This window comes from Lissotriton vulgaris, chromosome 3_1, assembly GCF_964263255.1.
Source record: "Lissotriton vulgaris chromosome 3_1, aLisVul1.2, whole genome shotgun sequence".
Lineage (NCBI taxonomy): Eukaryota > Metazoa > Chordata > Amphibia > Caudata > Salamandridae > Lissotriton > Lissotriton vulgaris.
The window spans coordinates 296,737,339-296,755,052 of NC_141689.1; positions in this window are offsets into that span (position 1 = coordinate 296,737,339).

Consider the following 17,714-nt stretch of genomic DNA (forward strand, 5'->3'; position numbering starts at 1 on the left):
GGGTCCAGGGGGTCGGTAGATGAGGGTTCCTCGGAGGGCGGCGGTGGGGCTGGCCAGTATCTTGAAGTGAAGGTGTTCCATCAGTTTGTGGACTCGTCAGGGAGTGTGCTCAGGCGGAGGCTGGATTTGTGGACGATGGCGATTCCTCCTCCTGGGTGGGTGGGGCGGTCCTTCCTGGAGATCTTGTATCCTTGGGGGATGGCGATGGCGATGTCCGGTCCCGAGGTGGTGTTGGTCCAGGTTTCGGTGAAGAATGCTACATCTGGGGTGGTGCTGTCGAGGAGGTCCCAGATTTCTGTGGCATGTTTGTGGAGGGATCGGACGTTGAGGAGGATGCATTGCAGGGTCTTCGGTTCGGTTGTGTTCTTGTGGACGGGTTGTGCTGGATCCGTGTTCTTGGCGGTGCTGCAGGTGTGCCGGCAGCGGTGACAGCTGAAGGGTCCATGGGTGTCAGCTGGTGATGCTAGCTTGCAGTTGTTGTTGCAGCCTGGGTTGAGTGCGTAGAGTGCTGCTGAGTCGTAGCGTGTGAGTGAGTAGTAGAGTAGTAGAGAGTAGTAAAGAGTGAGTAGTAGAGAGTAGTAGAGAGTGAGTAGTAGAGAGTGAGTAGTAGAGAGTAGTAGGGAGTGAGTACCAGATAGAGAGAATAGTAGAGAGTAGTAGAGAGTGAGTAGTAGAGCGAGTAGTAGAGACTAGTAGAAAGAGAGTAGTAGAGTGTGAGTAGTAGAGTGAGTAGTAGAGAGTAGTAGAGAGAGAAGTAGAGAGTGAGTAGTAGAGAGTAGTAGAGAGTGAGTAGTAAGGAGTAAGTAGTAGAGAGAGAGTAGTAGAGGGTGAGTAGTAGAGAGTGGAGAGTAATAGAGAGTGAGTAGTAGAGAGTAGTAGATAGTGAGTAGTAGGAAGAGAGTACTAGAGAATGAGTAGTACAGAGTGAGTATTAGAGAGTAGTGGAGTAGGAGAGAGTAAGTAGTAGAGAGTAGTGGAGAATATTCCAAAGTTTGGCACAGCACCACTTGCACAATAAGTTCAATCAAATCATATCACTTAGAGTCCTTATTGAAGCACTGAATCTTGGTGTATATTCAAATGCTTTTATTTTCCTTAAGTTTATCTATCACAGCCAGCCGAAACGTTTTGTTCTGTACAACAGAACTTCTTCAGGGCGTTCTTATTTCCTTCAAGTTATGTCGTATCCTGTTGTCATATAACTAGATGTTTCTTCCAAATGTTAGACAAGACGTAAGTACATTCTCATTCAAAGTGACTAGGTATCAATTTTACCCACACAATTCGGGCAGACTTGAGTAATTTATAGCATCCTCAAAGTCAGTCTTTCAAAAATTCCAAAATATAGGACATGATAATCGAAATCTAAATGTTTCTCAAGAAAAGTCATTTTCAATCGTTCGGAATATCGGTGTTTGGGCAGATATGACCCAGGGATCCCCAGTATGCAAGGGGAATTAGTCTCCCCTCTGCAAACATGCCAGTGTTGCAGAGAGGTGTAAAAAAGGGTGTGGCCTCATTACACCTCTCTGCAATGCAGCCCCCTGGCGCATACTGGAGGCTCCTGGTGGGCTAGTTGGCCCCCAGGGACCCCCAGTATGCAAGGAGAATTAGTTCCCCCTCTGCAAACGCGGCAGGGGGCTGCGTTGCAGAGAGGTGTAACAAAGGGCATAGCCTCATTACACCTCTGCAATGCAGCCCCCTGGCGCATACTGGAGGTTCCAGGTGGGCTAGTTGGCCCCCAGGGGCCCCCAGTATGCAAGGGGAATTAGTTCCCCCTCTTCAAACATGCACGGGGGCTGCGTTGCAGAGAGGTGTAAAAAGGGGCGTGGCTTTATTACACCTCTCTGCAATGCAGTCCCCTGGCGCATACTGGAGATTCCTGGTGGGCTTTCAGGTCTTATATAGTTAGGAATTAGCATTAAAAAAACTTTGAAATTCACTGAAAAAAACAGGTTTCCGGCCTTATATAGTTAGGAATTAGCATTTAAAAAACCTTTGAAAGTCACTGAAAAAACCATAGGTTTCAGGCCTTATATAGTTAGGAATTAGCATTTAAAAAACCTTTAAAATTCACTCAAAAAACTATACGTTTTAGGGGTGTTATAGTTAGCTGGACATTTCACTCATACAAAACCATTGAAATTGCTCCTATATAGCTAGTTGTACTAACTATATTTCGCGCACCCGCAATCCACTGCTGATGATGTCACATATTACATCATTCATGACAAGGTCAGTGACATCACTGATGACATCTCAAATGACATCACTGATGACATCATCCATGTGACAATCACATACACCTTTTCATACACTAGTAAAATCTTTCATCACTCTTTGTAAAATACAGAGTATGATATTTGAATCCATTGTTACAGCAATACAAGTATCTAAAAACCCACTCAGTGATTCATAGATATATAAACACATCTAATCACTTACCTGTAGATTCACTCATACATGCTGTCAATGAACAATAGAACACTATCAAAAATACCTATACACCTAAATCGACATTACACACTAGCACACATCCTATTCACATATGAAGTCATCCTACTCACTTATGCAAACAATGGATCATACTTTCATATTTACTTAGCTACACACTTATACAAACACAACTTCATCTATTCATTTAGATAGTAAGTCATACCTAGTGAATTATAAAATCATTATTACAAGTATAAAGTTATCCATACAGTCACTCACACAATCATTGAGTCTTATGTATACTTATTTATATACAACAACTGACACATACACTGCCTTTTATTTTTCTAGTTTGTTGGACATGTACCATTGAGAAATACATTTGCTCATCACCACACCCATAAAGATATTCACTCACCCGAACAACTGTTAGAACATGTAGTTTTGACTTTATATATCTAGTGAATCATCTATTCACACATCTTTGGGCAGTCACACACCCCCCACCGAACCACACACACATTCACTCTCCCATACAAATACTCAGTTAACTAATCAATAACTAATACAGACTTTCACATAGCTAGTAACCAATTGGAGTACCTGTTTACACAACAACTGACAAAGTGATACAGATATTCAAACAGTTTAGTCACTATCCACTATATTTAGTGAGACACTATAAATTGGTCAAGTAAACAGTCAATTACACTGCTACTAAATCGTCCATCCAAATTTTTATTTTGATATATCCACTCATTCTTCAATGCAAATTGCTATATATATATAATGCATATTTAAATAACGAAGCAAACCACATTCACTGGATGATTTAATCAGTGATGTCATCAGTGATGTCATTTGAGATGTCTTCAGTGATGTCACTGACCTTGTCATGATTGATGTAATATGTGACATCATCAGCAGTGGATTGCAATTTCAATGGTTTTGTATGAGTGAAATGTCCAGCTAACTATAACACCCCTAAAACGTATAGTTTTTTCAGTGAATTTTAAAGGCTTTTTAAATGCTAATTCCTAACTATATAAGGCCTGAAACCTATGGTTTTTTCAGTGAATATATATATATGCATATATATGGGCATATGTTTGCGTGTTGAGAGAGGTAGAGAGGCTAGAGGTGTAGAGGTAGAGGTGTAGAGGTACAGAGGTAGAGGTAGAGAGGTAGAGGTAAAGAGGTAGAGCGGTAAAGGGTAGTAAAGAGAGGGTAGAGAGTGGTAGAGAGGTAGAGAGTAGAGAAAAGAATGAGTAATAGAGAGTAGAGAGTGAGTAGTAGAGAGTAGTAGAGAGAGTAGCAGAGCGCGAGTAGTAGAGAGTAGTAGAGTGAGTAGTAGAGAGTGAGTAGTAGAGAGTAGTAGAGAGTGAGTAGTAGAGTGAGTAGTAGAGAGTAGTAGAGAGTGAGTAGCAGAGAGAGTAGCAGAGAGAGTAGTAGAGAGAAGTAGAGAGTGAGTAGTAGAGTGAGTAGTAGAGAGTAGTAGAGAGTGAGTAGTAGAGAGTGAGTAGTAGAGAGTAGTGGGGAGTGTGTAGTAGAGTGACTAGTAGAAAGCAGTAGAGAGCGGGTAGTAGGTAGCAAGTAGTAGAGAGTATGTAGTTGAGAGTGAGTAGTAGTGAGTAGTAGAGAGTGAGTAGTAGGGAGAGTAGTCGAGAGTAGTGGAGTAGTAGAGAGTGATTAGTAGAGTGAGTAGTAGAGAGTAGAAGAGAGCGAGTAGTAGAGAGTGAGTAGTGGAGAGTGAGTAGTAGAGAGTAGTAGAGAGCCAGTAGTAGAGAGTGAGTATTAGAGAGTGAGTAGTAGAGAGTAGTAGAAAGTGAGTAGTAGAGAGAGAGTAGTAGAGAGTGAGCAGTAGAGAGTAGTAGAGTGAGTAGTAGAGAGTGACTAGTAGAGAGAGTAGTAGAGAGTAGTAGAGAGTGAGTAGTAGAGTAGTAGAGAGTGAGTGGTAGAGAGTAGTGGAGAGTGAATAGTAGAGAGTGAATAGTAGAGAGAGTAGTAGAGAGTAGTAGAGAGTAGTAGAGAGTGAGTAGTAGGGAGTGAGTAGTAGAGAGAGTAGTAGAGAGTAGTAGAGTAGTAGAGAGTGAGTAGTAGAGAGTGGGTAGTAGAGAGTAGTAGAGAGTGAGTAGTAAAGAGTGAGTAGTGGAGAGTGAGTAGTAGAGAGTAGTCGAGTGCGAGTAGTAGAGAGTGAGTAGTAGAGAGTGAGTAGTGGAGAGTGAGTAGTAGAGAGTAGTAGAGAGCCAGTAGTAGAGAGTGAGTATTAGAGAGTGAGTAGTGGAGAGTAGTAGAAAGTGAGTAGTAGAGAGAGAGTAGTAGAGAGTGAGCAGTAGAGAGTAGTAGAGTGAGTAGTAGAGAGTGACCAGTAGAGAGAGTAGTAGAGAGTAGTAGAAAGTGAGTGGTAGAGAGTAGTAGAGACTAGTAGAGAGTGAGTAGTAGAGAGAGTAGTAGAGAGTAGTAGAGAGTGAGTAGTAGAGAGTGAGTAGTAGGGAGTGAGTAGTAGAGAGAGTAGTAGAGAGTAGTAGAGTAGTAGAGAGTGAGTAGTAGAGAGTGGGTAGTATAGAGTAGTAGAGAGTGAGTAGTAAAGAGTGAGTAGTGGAGAGTGAGTAGTAGAGAGTAGTAGAGAGCGAGTATTAGAGAGTGAGTAGTAGAGAGCGAGTCATAGAGAGTGACTAGTAGAGAGTGAGTAGTAGAGAGTGAGTAGTAGAGAGAGTAGTAGAGAGTGAGTAGTAGAGAGGGAGTAGTAGAGAGTAGTAGAGAGTGAGTAGTAGAGTAGTAGATAGTGAGTGGTAGAGAGTAGTAGAGAGTAGTAGAGTGAGTTGTAGAGAGCGAGTAGTAAAGAGTGAGTAGGCGAGAGTAGTAGTAGAGAGTAGTATAGAGTGAGTAGTGAAGAGTAGTAGCGAGTGAGTAATAGAGAGTGAGTAGTAGAGAGAGAGTAGTAGAGAGTGAGTAGTAGAGTGAGTAGTAGAGTGAGTAGTAGAGATATAGTTAAGAGTACTAGTAGAGAGTGAGTAGTAGACAGTAGTAGAGAGTGAGTAGTAGAGAGTGAGTAGTAGAGAGTAGTCGAGAAGTAGAGAGTGAGTAGTAGAGAGTGAGTAGTAGAGAGTAGTCGAGTAGTAGAGAGTGAGTAGTAGAGAGAGAGTAGCAGAGAGTAGTAGGGAGTGAGTAATAGAGTAGTAGAGAGTAGTCAGTCAGTGTCAGTCAATCAGTGTCAGTCAGTGCCAGTCAATCAGTGTCAGTCAGTGTCAGTCGGTGTCAGTTAATCAGTGTCAGTCAGTCAGTGTCAGTTAATCAGTGTCAGTCATTGTCAACCAGTCAGTGTCAGTCAGTCAGTGTCAGTCAGTGTAAGTTAGAGCAGCTCAGCTGACCCGGTTCTCAGGTTCTAAAGCAGCTCTGTTGGCCTGGTTTTCTGGCTCTAAAGCAGCACTGCTGACCTGGTTCTCTCCCTCTAAAGCAGCTCTGCTGACCTGGTTTCTCTGGCTCTAAAGTAGGTCTGCTGACCTGGTTGTCTGGCTCCAGAGAAGCTCTGCTCTGCAGCTCTGCAGTTATAGGCTATAGAGCAGCTCTGCTGATATGGTTCTCTGGCTCTACAACAGCTCTACTGACCTGGTTCTCTGGCTCTAAAGCAGTTCTGCAGACCCGGTTTTATGGCTCTAAAGCAGTTCTGCTGACATGGTTCTCTGGCTCTAGTGCAGCTCTGCTGATCTGGTTCTCTCCCTTTAGAGCAGCTCTGCTGACCTGGATCTCTCTCTCTAAAGCAGCTCTACTTACCTGGTTATCTCTGCTGACCTGGTTTTCTGGTTGTAGAGCAGCTCTGCTGACCTGGTTCTTAGGCTCTAGAGCACCTCTGCTGACCTGGTTCTCTGGCTCTAGAGCAGCTCTGCTGACCTGATTCTCTGGCTCTAAAGCAGCTCTGCTGACTTGTTTCTTTGGCTCTAGAGCAGCTCTGCTAACCTAGTTCTTAGGCTCTAGAGCAGCTCTGGTGACCTGGTTCTCTGGCTCTTCAACAGCTCTGCTGACCTGGTTCTCTGGCTCTAAAGCACCTCTGCTGGCTCGGTTCAATGGCTGTAAAGCAGTTCTGCTGACCTGGTTCTCTGGCTCTAGAGCAGCTCTGCTGACCTGGTCCCTTGGGTCTAAAGCAGCTCTGCTGACCTGGTTCTCTCCCTCTACAGCAGCTCTGCTGACCTGGTTCTCTCGCTCTAAAGCAGCTCTACTGACCTGGTTTCTCTGGCTCTACAGCAGCTCCGCTGACCTGGTTCTCTGGCTCTAGAGCAACTCTGCTGACGTGGTTCTCTGGCTCTACAGCAGCTCTGCTGACCTGGTTCTCTGGCTCTAAAGCAGATCTGCTGACCCAGTTCTATAGCTCTAAAGCAGTTCTACTGGCCTGGTCCCTTGGTTCTAAAGCAGCTCTGTTGGCCTGGTTCTCTCCCTCTAAAGTAGCTCTGCTGACCTGGTTCTCTCGCTCTAAAGCAGCTCTACTGACCTGGTTTCTCTGGCTCTACAGCAACTCTGCTGGCCTGGTTCTCTGGCTCTAGTCTGCTGACCCGGTTTCATAGGCTCTAGAGCAGCTCTGCTGACCTGGTTCTCTGCCTCTAGAGCAGCTCTGCTGACCTGGGTCTCTGGCTCTGAAGCAGCTCTGCTGACCTGAGTCTCTGGTTCTAGAGCAGCTCTGCTGACCTCCTGCTTAGGCTCTAGACTAGCTCTGCTGACCTGGTTCTATGGCTCAAAAGCAGCTCTGCTGACCTCGTTCTCTGGCTCTACAGCAGCTCTGCTGACTGGGGTCTCTGACTCTAAAGCAGCTCTGCTAACCTGGTTCTCTGGCTCTAGAGCAGCTCTGCTGACCTGGTTCTCTGGCTCTAAAGCAGCTCTGCTGACCTATTTCTCTCCCTCTAAAGCAGCTCTGCTGACCAGGTTTTTCTGTCTCTAGAGCAGCTCTGCTGACCTGGTTCTCTGGCTCTAGGCAGCTCTGCTGACCTGGTTCCATGGCCCTACAGCAGCTCTGCTTACCTGGTGCTCTGGCTCTAAAGCATCTCCGCAGACCTGGTTCTCTCCCTCTAAAGCAGCTCTGCTGACCTGCTGCTTAGGCTCTAGAACAACTCTGCTGACCTGGTTCTATGGCTCTACAGCAGCTCTGTTGACCGGGGTCTCTGGCTTTACAACGGCTCTGCTGACCTGGTTCTCTGGCTCTAAAGCATCTCTGATGACCTGGTCTATGGCTCTAAAGCAGCTCTGTTCACTCCTACAAGCATCCTGACAGATGCATGTCCTTATCTAATCACTCTGCTGAAACAGAAGTCCTTATAAACATATCCTGCTGTCAACTACTAGCACTCTAGGAACCCAGTCACTGTCTATGCACTTGCAGAATGACTCAGGCATTGAGACAAGTAGTGGTACAGTCAAATGTGCACAATATATTCGGTCCCTTAACCCCTTGCAGACTACTGAGTCAGTCCTGCAAAAGTCCAGGTAATAGTCATGCTTGTCTGGAATCACACTGTGAGTCTGTGTCCACTCCTACAATCATCCTGACAGAAGCATGTCATTTTCTATTCACTCTGCTGAAACATAAGTGCTTATAGAGTTATCCTGCTGTCAACTACTAGAAACCCAGTCACTGTCTATGCACTTGCAGAATGACTCAGGCATTGAGACAATACATAAGCACTTTTAAATTAACTGAGCACTCTGTTTGCAGCAGTCATCATTCTAGTTACTACTAGTGATGTTCTCATAGAATGACCTAGGCACCAACACAAGTACACGTACAATATTCTGTCCACAATCCCTACAAACCTCTAAGCAGATACATACTATTGGTACACTCCACTAAATACTGTAGTAGTACTCATGCAGCCTAGGATACCTCCTGTCAGTCTCATTATTATTATTATTATTAGTGTGTTTTGTAAAGCGCGCAGCGGCCCCAATGGGGCATCCCGGCGCTGGGAGACTCTGAGAACTAGAGGGAGAGGTCAGAGGTACCAAACTAGGAAGAAAAGAGAAGGGTTTTAAGGGATTTACGGAATGCTGGTTCTGTCTGGCATGTGCGAAGAGCTAACGGAAGCTTATTCCAGTGCTTGGTGGCACAGACCTCAAAGGTTTTTCCACCAGCATGGGAACGCTTAAATCGGGGAGTTTCTAGGAAAAATAGGGAGTTGGAGCGTAGTGCCCTAGATTTGACATAAGGGCGAAGAGTATTTTTCAAGTGGACCGACCCAGTGCCTTTAGATGCACGAAAAGCCAGCGTCATGCGTCATGCAGTTCATCAATCAGCCATCCAGCACTATGTTCTTATTGTATCACTCTACCAATACCTAAGTACTTATGGGGCAGATTTAGAAGCCCCCTGTGCCACCAGTACGTCACTTTTTGTAACGTAGTGATGGCGTTGGGGACTCCTCCATATTTACAAGGAGAGGAAAAGCCACCCTGCGTGGCTTTTCCTGTCCTTGAAAGTACGACCCATTCAAACGCAGCAATTTGCGTTGAAGGGGCATTCCATGGGTTTTGCTGTGTCTGTTCCCACACAACACCCATGGAATAACATATCTCAAGACTTACGAGAAAGTGTAAATCTGTAGAAACTTGTGAATGGTGCGCCACACTAGAAGTGGTGTAGCGAGGCACAACAAGGAGAAATGTTTTCATTTCTCCTCGTTTTTTCCTCTTTCAATGCATGCTGCATTCCACAGCACACATTGAAGGAGGAAAATGTCTTTAGTGATTGTTTATGTGCAGGAAGTAGTCCCTTCCTGCACAAAAACAATCTCCCCACAACACAGATATCCTTGCACCATGGTGCAAGGGTGCCTGCATCACTGCATGGCTGCAGTGTGTGTGCTAGTGCAGAGGGAGCACAGAATTGCAACATATTCATGTAAATATATCACATCCCTGTGCTTCAGAAGTGCCGCAGTGCGGTGCAGCTACAGGGCTTGCAGTGTCATGCTGCAGCACTTCCTCATAGATCTGCCCCTATAAATTCGCCATACAGTACTAATGCATTTTTTCAGTCAATCATGCTCTACACATACATTCAACCAAAGATTCAGACATTACCATGCAATTATAGTTCTTTTTTAAACCAGATAAGGTAGTTCTGAACTTTTTTTCCTTCTGTTTTTTGTTTTCTATTTTTTTTGTATTTTTTAAATAATTTTGTTCTTTTTTTGGTGTTTTTGAAAAATTTGACAAAATAGGAACATAGAGGTCCATTAGGAAGGCGGACTGATGCATGACCACAGTGCTGGAGGCGGCGGAAAATGCACCTCACTGTCCGCCAGCAGCGGGCCTTCCGTCCGCCATATTAGGAAGGCAAACTGGGCACATTTACTGTCCACCGCGGAAAAACATGAACCGCCGCGGGAACACACCAGACACCACGGCGGACAGAGCCAATCCAGCCTCACCGCCGTGCGGCATGACGTCCCGACCGTCCGCAATATTACGTAGTTGCAAACAAACCAGAACAACGCAGAGGAAAAACCACCATCTCATAGACGGCGGAAGCACCACAACGGAGAGGAAAAACAGTGCCTCGAGACCCACCGCACGGACCCGACCGCCATGGACCCAGCCCTACATGCAAGTCATGCACCGTTGTGGACGCCGCCGCAGATAGGCAAGTATGCAATACACACATACCACGCTACAACATGCCTGTTCACACCAGCAGCATAGGATTAGCCACGAGGGCACCAGGGCACGGCCCGAGGGGCCGGTGTCCAGTCCCAGCTGAGGGCTGCTGTTGTGGGCAGCCATGGTGGACTGATTTGGGCGGTCCCTGCATTTGTAAATGACCGCCAGCGGCCCAGTGGGTGCCTGAGAGGCCTTCCTGTAAGTAAATGTGCGTTCATTGCCACCCTCCCATCAATGGCAGAGGTGTCACTCCCTTACTCTTGCTGGGCCGGACCAGTAATATATGTATATTGAGCGGTGCAGGGGACATGATCAAAACTCGCCTCACTAGTTGTCAGGTGTGTCACCATTGAGAACGAATCCGTGGTAGACAGGGCATGTTGTAAACACAAGAAATCCACAATGCAAGTACACAACAAGCACGGACACTGACAAAGTACACAACATGAGTAACTGCCTTTATTAAACATCACAGAGATAGCACTCTGATGTACCCAGGAGCCAGCCCAGTTGCCAGTACACATTGCAGAGCATGTCCATGAGAAGCTGCACAACCAAGGGGCAACAAGCAGCACAGTTCCAGGCAGGCCAATGAGAGAGTGCAGAGCATGTCCATGAGAAGCTGCACAACCAAGGGGCAACAAGCAGCACAGTTCCAGGCAGGCCAATGAGAGAGTACAGAGCATATCCATGAGAAGCTGCACAACCAAGGGGCAACAAGCAGCACAGTTACCATAGAGCCTGTGGCCAGAACAGAGCAGGTACATCTTAGGCAGCACAAGTGAGGGGCAAAGTGCATCACATTACTAACAGGGCCAGTGGCCAGAACAGAGCAGGTACATCTGAGGCAGCACAAGTGAGGGGCAAAGTGCATCACATTACTAACAGGGCCAGTGGCCAGAACAGAGCAGATCCATCTGAGGCAGCACATGGCAGGGCACAATGCAGCAGCAGAACAGCAATAGGGCAGTGTTCACAACAGAGCAGGTACATCTGAGGCAGCACAAGTGAGGGGTACAGTGCATCACATTACTAACAGGGCCAGTGACCAGAACAGAGCAAGTACATCTTAGGCGGCACATGGGAGGGGCAAAGTGCATCACATTACTAACAGGGCCAGTGTACACAACAGAGCAGGTACATCTGAGGCAGCACAAGTGAGGGGCACAGTGCATCACATTACTAACAGGGCCAGTGACCAGAACAGAGCAAGTACATCTTAGGCGGCACATGGGAGGGGCAAAGTGCATCACATTACTAACAGGGCCAGTGTACACAACAGAGCAGGTACATCTGAGGCAGCACAAGTGAGGGGCACAGTGCATCACATTACTAACAGGGCCAGTGGCCAGAACAGAGCAGGTACATCTGAGGCAGCACATGGGAGGGCACAATGCAGCAGCAGAACAGCAACAGGGCAGTGTTCACAACAGAGCAGGTACGTCTGAGGCAGCACAAGTGAGGGGCAAAGTGCATCAACAGTCCATGGTACAGAACAGAGCTGGTCCATCTGAGGCAGCACATGGCAGGGCACAGTGTAGCAGCAGAACAGCAACAGGGCAGTGTTCACAACAGAGCAGGTACATCTGAGGCAGCACAAGTGAGGGGCACAGTGCATCACATTACTAACAGGGCCAGTGGCCAGAACAGAGCAGGTACATCTGAGGCAGCACAAGTGAGGGGCAAAGTGCATCACATTACTAACAGGGCCAGTGGCCAGAACAGAGCAGATCCATCTGAGGCAGCACATGGCAGGGCACAATGCAGCAGCAGAACAGCAATAGGGCAGTGTTCACAACAGAGCAGGTACATCTGAGGCAGCACAAGTGAGGGGTACAGTGCATCACATTACTAACAGGGCCAGTGACCAGAACAGAGCAAGTACATCTTAGGCGGCACATGGGAGGGGCAAAGTGCATCACATTACTAACAGGGCCAGTGTACACAACAGAGCAGGTACATCTGAGGCAGCACAAGTGAGGGGCACAGTGCATCACATTACTAACAGGGCCAGTGGCCAGAACAGAGCAGGTCCATCTGAGGCAGCACATGGCAGGGCACAGTGTAGCAGCAGAACAGCAACAGGGCAGTGTTCACAACAGAGCAGGTACATCTGAGGCAGCACAAGTGAGGGGCACAGTGCATCACATTACTAACAGGGCCAGTGGCCAGAACAGAGCAGGTACATCTGAGGCAGCACATGGGAGGGGCAAAGTGCTTCACATTACTAATAGGGCCAGTGGCCAGAACAGAGCAGGTACATCTGAGGCAGCACAAGTGTGGGGCACCGTGCATCGCATTACTAACAGGGCCAGGGGGCAGAACAGAGCAGGTACATCTGAGGCAGCACAAGTGAGGGGCACAGTGCATCACATTACTAACAGGGCCAGGGGCCAGAACAGAGCAGGTACATCTGAGGCAGCACAAGGACGTGTGTCATACGGACAGTCCCATGGACAAGAATATTGCAAGGGTGGTTACAATGAACAGTCCAGACATCAAGTACAATGAGATTTGAGTGATGGGAACTGCACCTCACAGCACAGAATCAGGTGGACTGTGGGACCTCGTAGCTTCGGACACAGTGGCAGGATCTGATACAGGAGTGTGAGAAATAGCAACAGCTCTAGTGACTGACACATGAGGGACAGACCCTGACACACTGCCAGGACTTGATACAGGAGTTTGAGAAACAGCCACAGCTCTAGTGACTGACACATGAGCGATAGACCCTTACACACTGGCAGGACCTGATACAGGAGTGTGGGACACTGACAAAGTACACAACATGAGTAACTGCCTTTATTAAACATCACAGAGATAGCACTCTGATGTACCCAGGAGCCAGCCCAGTTGCCAGTACACATTGCAGAGCATGTCCATGAGAAGCTGCACAACCAAGGGGCAACAAGCAGCACAGTTCCAGGCAGGCCAATGAGAGAGTGCAGAGCATGTCCATGAGAAGCTGCACAACCAAGGGGCAACAAGCAGCACAGTTCCAGGCAGGCCAATGAGAGAGTACAGAGCATATCCATGAGAAGCTGCACAACCAAGGGGCAACAAGCAGCACAGTTACCATAGAGCCTGTGGCCAGAACAGAGCAGGTACATCTTAGGCAGCACAAGTGAGGGGCAAAGTGCATCACATTACTAACAGGGCCAGTGGCCAGAACAGAGCAGGTACATCTGAGGCAGCACAAGTGAGGGGCAAAGTGCATCACATTACTAACAGGGCCAGTGGCCAGAACAGAGCAGATCCATCTGAGGCAGCACATGGCAGGGCACAATGCAGCAGCAGAACAGCAATAGGGCAGTGTTCACAACAGAGCAGGTACATCTGAGGCAGCACAAGTGAGGGGTACAGTGCATCACATTACTAACAGGGCCAGTGACCAGAACAGAGCAAGTACATCTTAGGCGGCACATGGGAGGGGCAAAGTGCATCACATTACTAACAGGGCCAGTGTACACAACAGAGCAGGTACATCTGAGGCAGCACAAGTGAGGGGCACAGTGCATCACATTACTAACAGGGCCAGTGACCAGAACAGAGCAAGTACATCTTAGGCGGCACATGGGAGGGGCAAAGTGCATCACATTACTAACAGGGCCAGTGTACACAACAGAGCAGGTACATCTGAGGCAGCACAAGTGAGGGGCACAGTGCATCACATTACTAACAGGGCCAGTGGCCAGAACAGAGCAGGTCCATCTGAGGCAGCACATGGCAGGGCACAGTGTAGCAGCAGAACAGCAACAGGGCAGTGTTCACAACAGAGCAGGTACATCTGAGGCAGCACAAGTGAGGGGCACAGTGCATCACATTACTAACAGGGCCAGTGGCCAGAACAGAGCAGGTACATCTGAGGCAGCACATGGGAGGGGCAAAGTGCTTCACATTACTAATAGGGCCAGTGGCCAGAACAGAGCAGGTACATCTGAGGCAGCACAAGTGTGGGGCACCGTGCATCGCATTACTAACAGGGCCAGGGGGCAGAACAGAGCAGGTACATCTGAGGCAGCACATGGGAGGGCACAGTGCATCACATTACTAACAGGGCCAGGGGCCAGAACAGAGCAGGTACATCTGAGGCAGCACAAGGACGTGTGTCATACGGACAGTCCCATGGACAAGAATATTGCAAGGGTGGTTACAATGAACAGTCCAGACATCAAGTACAATGAGATTTGAGTGATGGGAACTGCACCTCACAGCACAGAATCAGGTGGACTGTGGGACCTCGTAGCTTCGGACACAGTGGCAGGATCTGATACAGGAGTGTGAGAAATAGCAACAGCTCTAGTGACTGACACATGAGGGACAGACCCTGACACACTGCCAGGACTTGATACAGGAGTTTGAGAAACAGCCACAGCTCTAGTGACTGACACATGAGCGATAGACCCTTACACACTGGCAGGACCTGATACAGGAGTGTGGGAAACAGCCACAGCTCTAGTGACTGACACATGAGCGACAGACCCTGACACACTGCCAGGACCTGATACAGGAGTGTGGGAAACAGCCACCGCTCTAGTGACTGACACATGAGCGATAGACCCTGACACACTGCCAGGACCTGTCACTGGACACTGACCAACAAATACGATGCCAGCATCTGAGACATGAGATTGGCGGACACCCACAGTGGCAGTACCTGAAACAGGAGAGGGGACAACTGACACAGTGCTACTACATGAGGCATGACAGCGAACAACAGACACTGTGCCACTATCAGACACATGAGAGTGAACTGCAGCTGACCCACTAGGACCACTGAAATGATGAGCTACCCTGCTGGGGTTATCTCACAGGGGAATACCAGGACGGGTTCCCAAGGCAAGCGCCTTGTTGCCTTCGGGTGATACGTGCGCTATATAAATCGCAATACATTTACATTTACATTTTACAGGGCTGTATGGGCCAGGAGGCAGGGTGGCACTGGGAGCTGGGGACAGCGGTAGTTGTGTGACATTGGGGTGGTCAGGTGTTACCAGTGTGTTTTCGTTTCTTGGGGATTCGGAAGGGCAACCTGGACATGATTAGACTGGTAAGTGGTGCAGCCTCATCTGAAACATCACCCATCAAGGTTGGATCATGTGCATGTGTGGGTTTGCTCTCTGGGGATGTGCTGGAACCTGCTTGATCGTGGTTGCCTGCTGCATGCTCCACTACCTGGCCCTGAGCAAGGGGATACCCATGATCCTGGACCCTGCAGACGAACAAGTGGCTCTGCATGCTATCCCGCCCGTGTCCATTGATGATGATAGCGGAGAGGAGGAAGGTGTGGACCAGAAACGTCGGCTCATTGAGCGCTACTTCCCCTGAAGGTGGGTGTCAACGTGCGGTGTTGACATGGTATGCGGGAGGGGTGGTTGGTGGTGATGTCTGGATGTGTGTTGTGACTGCTGCCTGTGGTTGGCTCTGTGCTGCTTGCAAATGTATGTGGGACATGGTAGTCATGCACTGCTCACAAATGGGTATGTTGTGACTGGTGAAAATTGTGGAGTGGATAGATAGCTCAGCCGTGAAATGCGGTGTGGTGTGAAGGCTGTGATGCAGTTTAAGACATGTGCATGTTGTGCTCTTGTTCTCCCTAGGTCGCTTCATTTTCAACATGAGTACAGACAAGCATTGCTCCTTGGACATGGTAACGTTTACATCATTGTACACCCTGTGACTTAAACATGGAGTACACGCAGACATGAGTGTTTCAAGGGTGTTTATTTACAATGGTGGCAGTGTTGGTGGAGTGCATATTTACAAGATGGCTTGGTGGGGATCATCAAGTTGAAAGTCATGGGGGATGAGAACATCGTGTAGAACTCACATTGTCGTGGAAACCCAGTACAACACATAAAAGCGATGGCCTGGTGGTGTGGGGGAGGATAGTCAGCAGAGTGAATCGCAGGCTCAGGGCATGGTGAAGTCAGCGCTGGCTCCTCGTCTAGTAGCTGGCTGGTGCTTTGCCACTGGTTTCAGCTGGCTGTTTCCTCGGACGTCCCCTCTGTATTTTGGCCGGAGGGGGGACTGCTGTGAGGGCAGCTTGCTCGGGGGGCCACATCCTTCTCTGTGGCCTCAGGGGATGTTTGTGTAATGACATCCTGCAGGCCACTGGGGGTAGGGGGAGATGATGTATGGGCTGCAGGCTGCTCCCTCTGAGACGCTGCTTGCTGCCCCATGATGTCCACCAGTTTTGCCAGCCTGTTGTCGATGGACTGCAACAGCTGCCGGTGCTCCAGTGAGTCTTCGCATGCCTGTGCATGCTCATAAACGTCCACAACCCTGTTGATGGCATCCAGGGCCTCGGCACCACAATTGGGTGGATGTTGCTGGCCACCTGCCCTTCTACCTGCCCTCCTGTCCGGAACCTGTTGCCTCACCTGGGTCCTAGACCGGAGACTCTCCCTGCTCTCCTGGGATGTGGTGGGTGTTTCATTGTCCAATGGGTCTGGGAGGGTGGGACAGGGTAGACTAGTTGCAGTGGTGGTGGTGATGGTAGTGGCAGTACAGGTCCCGACGGCAGGGGCCACTGTTGGTGTTGTGGTCAAGGTGGTGGTGACAGCAATGCCCTGGGACCGTGAAGGCACTGGCAACACTGGTGTACTGGCCACTTCCACGGCATCTGAGGCGTCGAGGTCATCAGCTCCAGAGAGTCCATGGTCTGAGGGGGTGCCTGGTGTTGCCGGTTGCTGACATTTTCTGCCAGTTCACGATCACCTGTTGTACAAAGGATAGAGAGTCTTTGATGTGTACTGCACAGGTTGGTTGTTGTGACAATTGGGATGTCATGTCATGCAGCACAAGATTGACGAAATCATCACATTGTTGTGGTACACAGTACTGGGCATCATGACGGGTTCGGGTGGCATGCTCCACTTGGCTAGGTGACATACTGTGCTGGCCCCTCACCCAGGTACACCCCTCCCTGTGAAGATGGCTACCTACCTGTTACTTTGGTGAGGCTAGCACATGGTGAAGGGACTCCATCTTGCTGGGCTGTGGGTGAAGGGGGCCTGTTGGGAGTTGTAGTGCTGGCCCCTCACCCAGGTACACCCCTTCCTGTGAAGATGGCTACCTACTTGTTACTTTTGTGAGAGGGTTGCATTGCTAGCACATGGTGGGGGGCTCCATCTTGCTGGGCTGTGGGTGAAGGGGGCCTGTTGGGAGTTGTAGTGCTGCCCACTCACCCAGGTACACCCCTCCCTGTGCAGATGGCTACCTACCTGTTACTTTGGTGAGGCTAGCACATGGTGGAGGGACTCCATCTTGCTGGGCTGTGGGTGAAGGGGGCCTGTTGGGAGTTGTAGTGCTGGCCCCTCACCCAGGTACACCCCTCCCTGTGAAAATGGCTACCTACCTGTTACTTTGGTGAGAGGGGTTGCATTGCTAGCACATGGTAGGGGGACTCCATCTTGCTGGGCTGTGGGTGAAGGGGGCCTGTTGGGAGTTGTAGTGCTGCCCACTCATCCAGGTACACCCCTCCCTGTGAAGATGGCTACCTACCTGTTACTTTGGTGAGAGGAATTGCATTGCTAGCACATGGTGGGGGACTCCATCTTGCTGGGCTGTGGGTGAAGGGGGCCTGTTGGGAGTTTTAGTGCTGGCTGCTTAGCCACATGTGACCCAGGAAA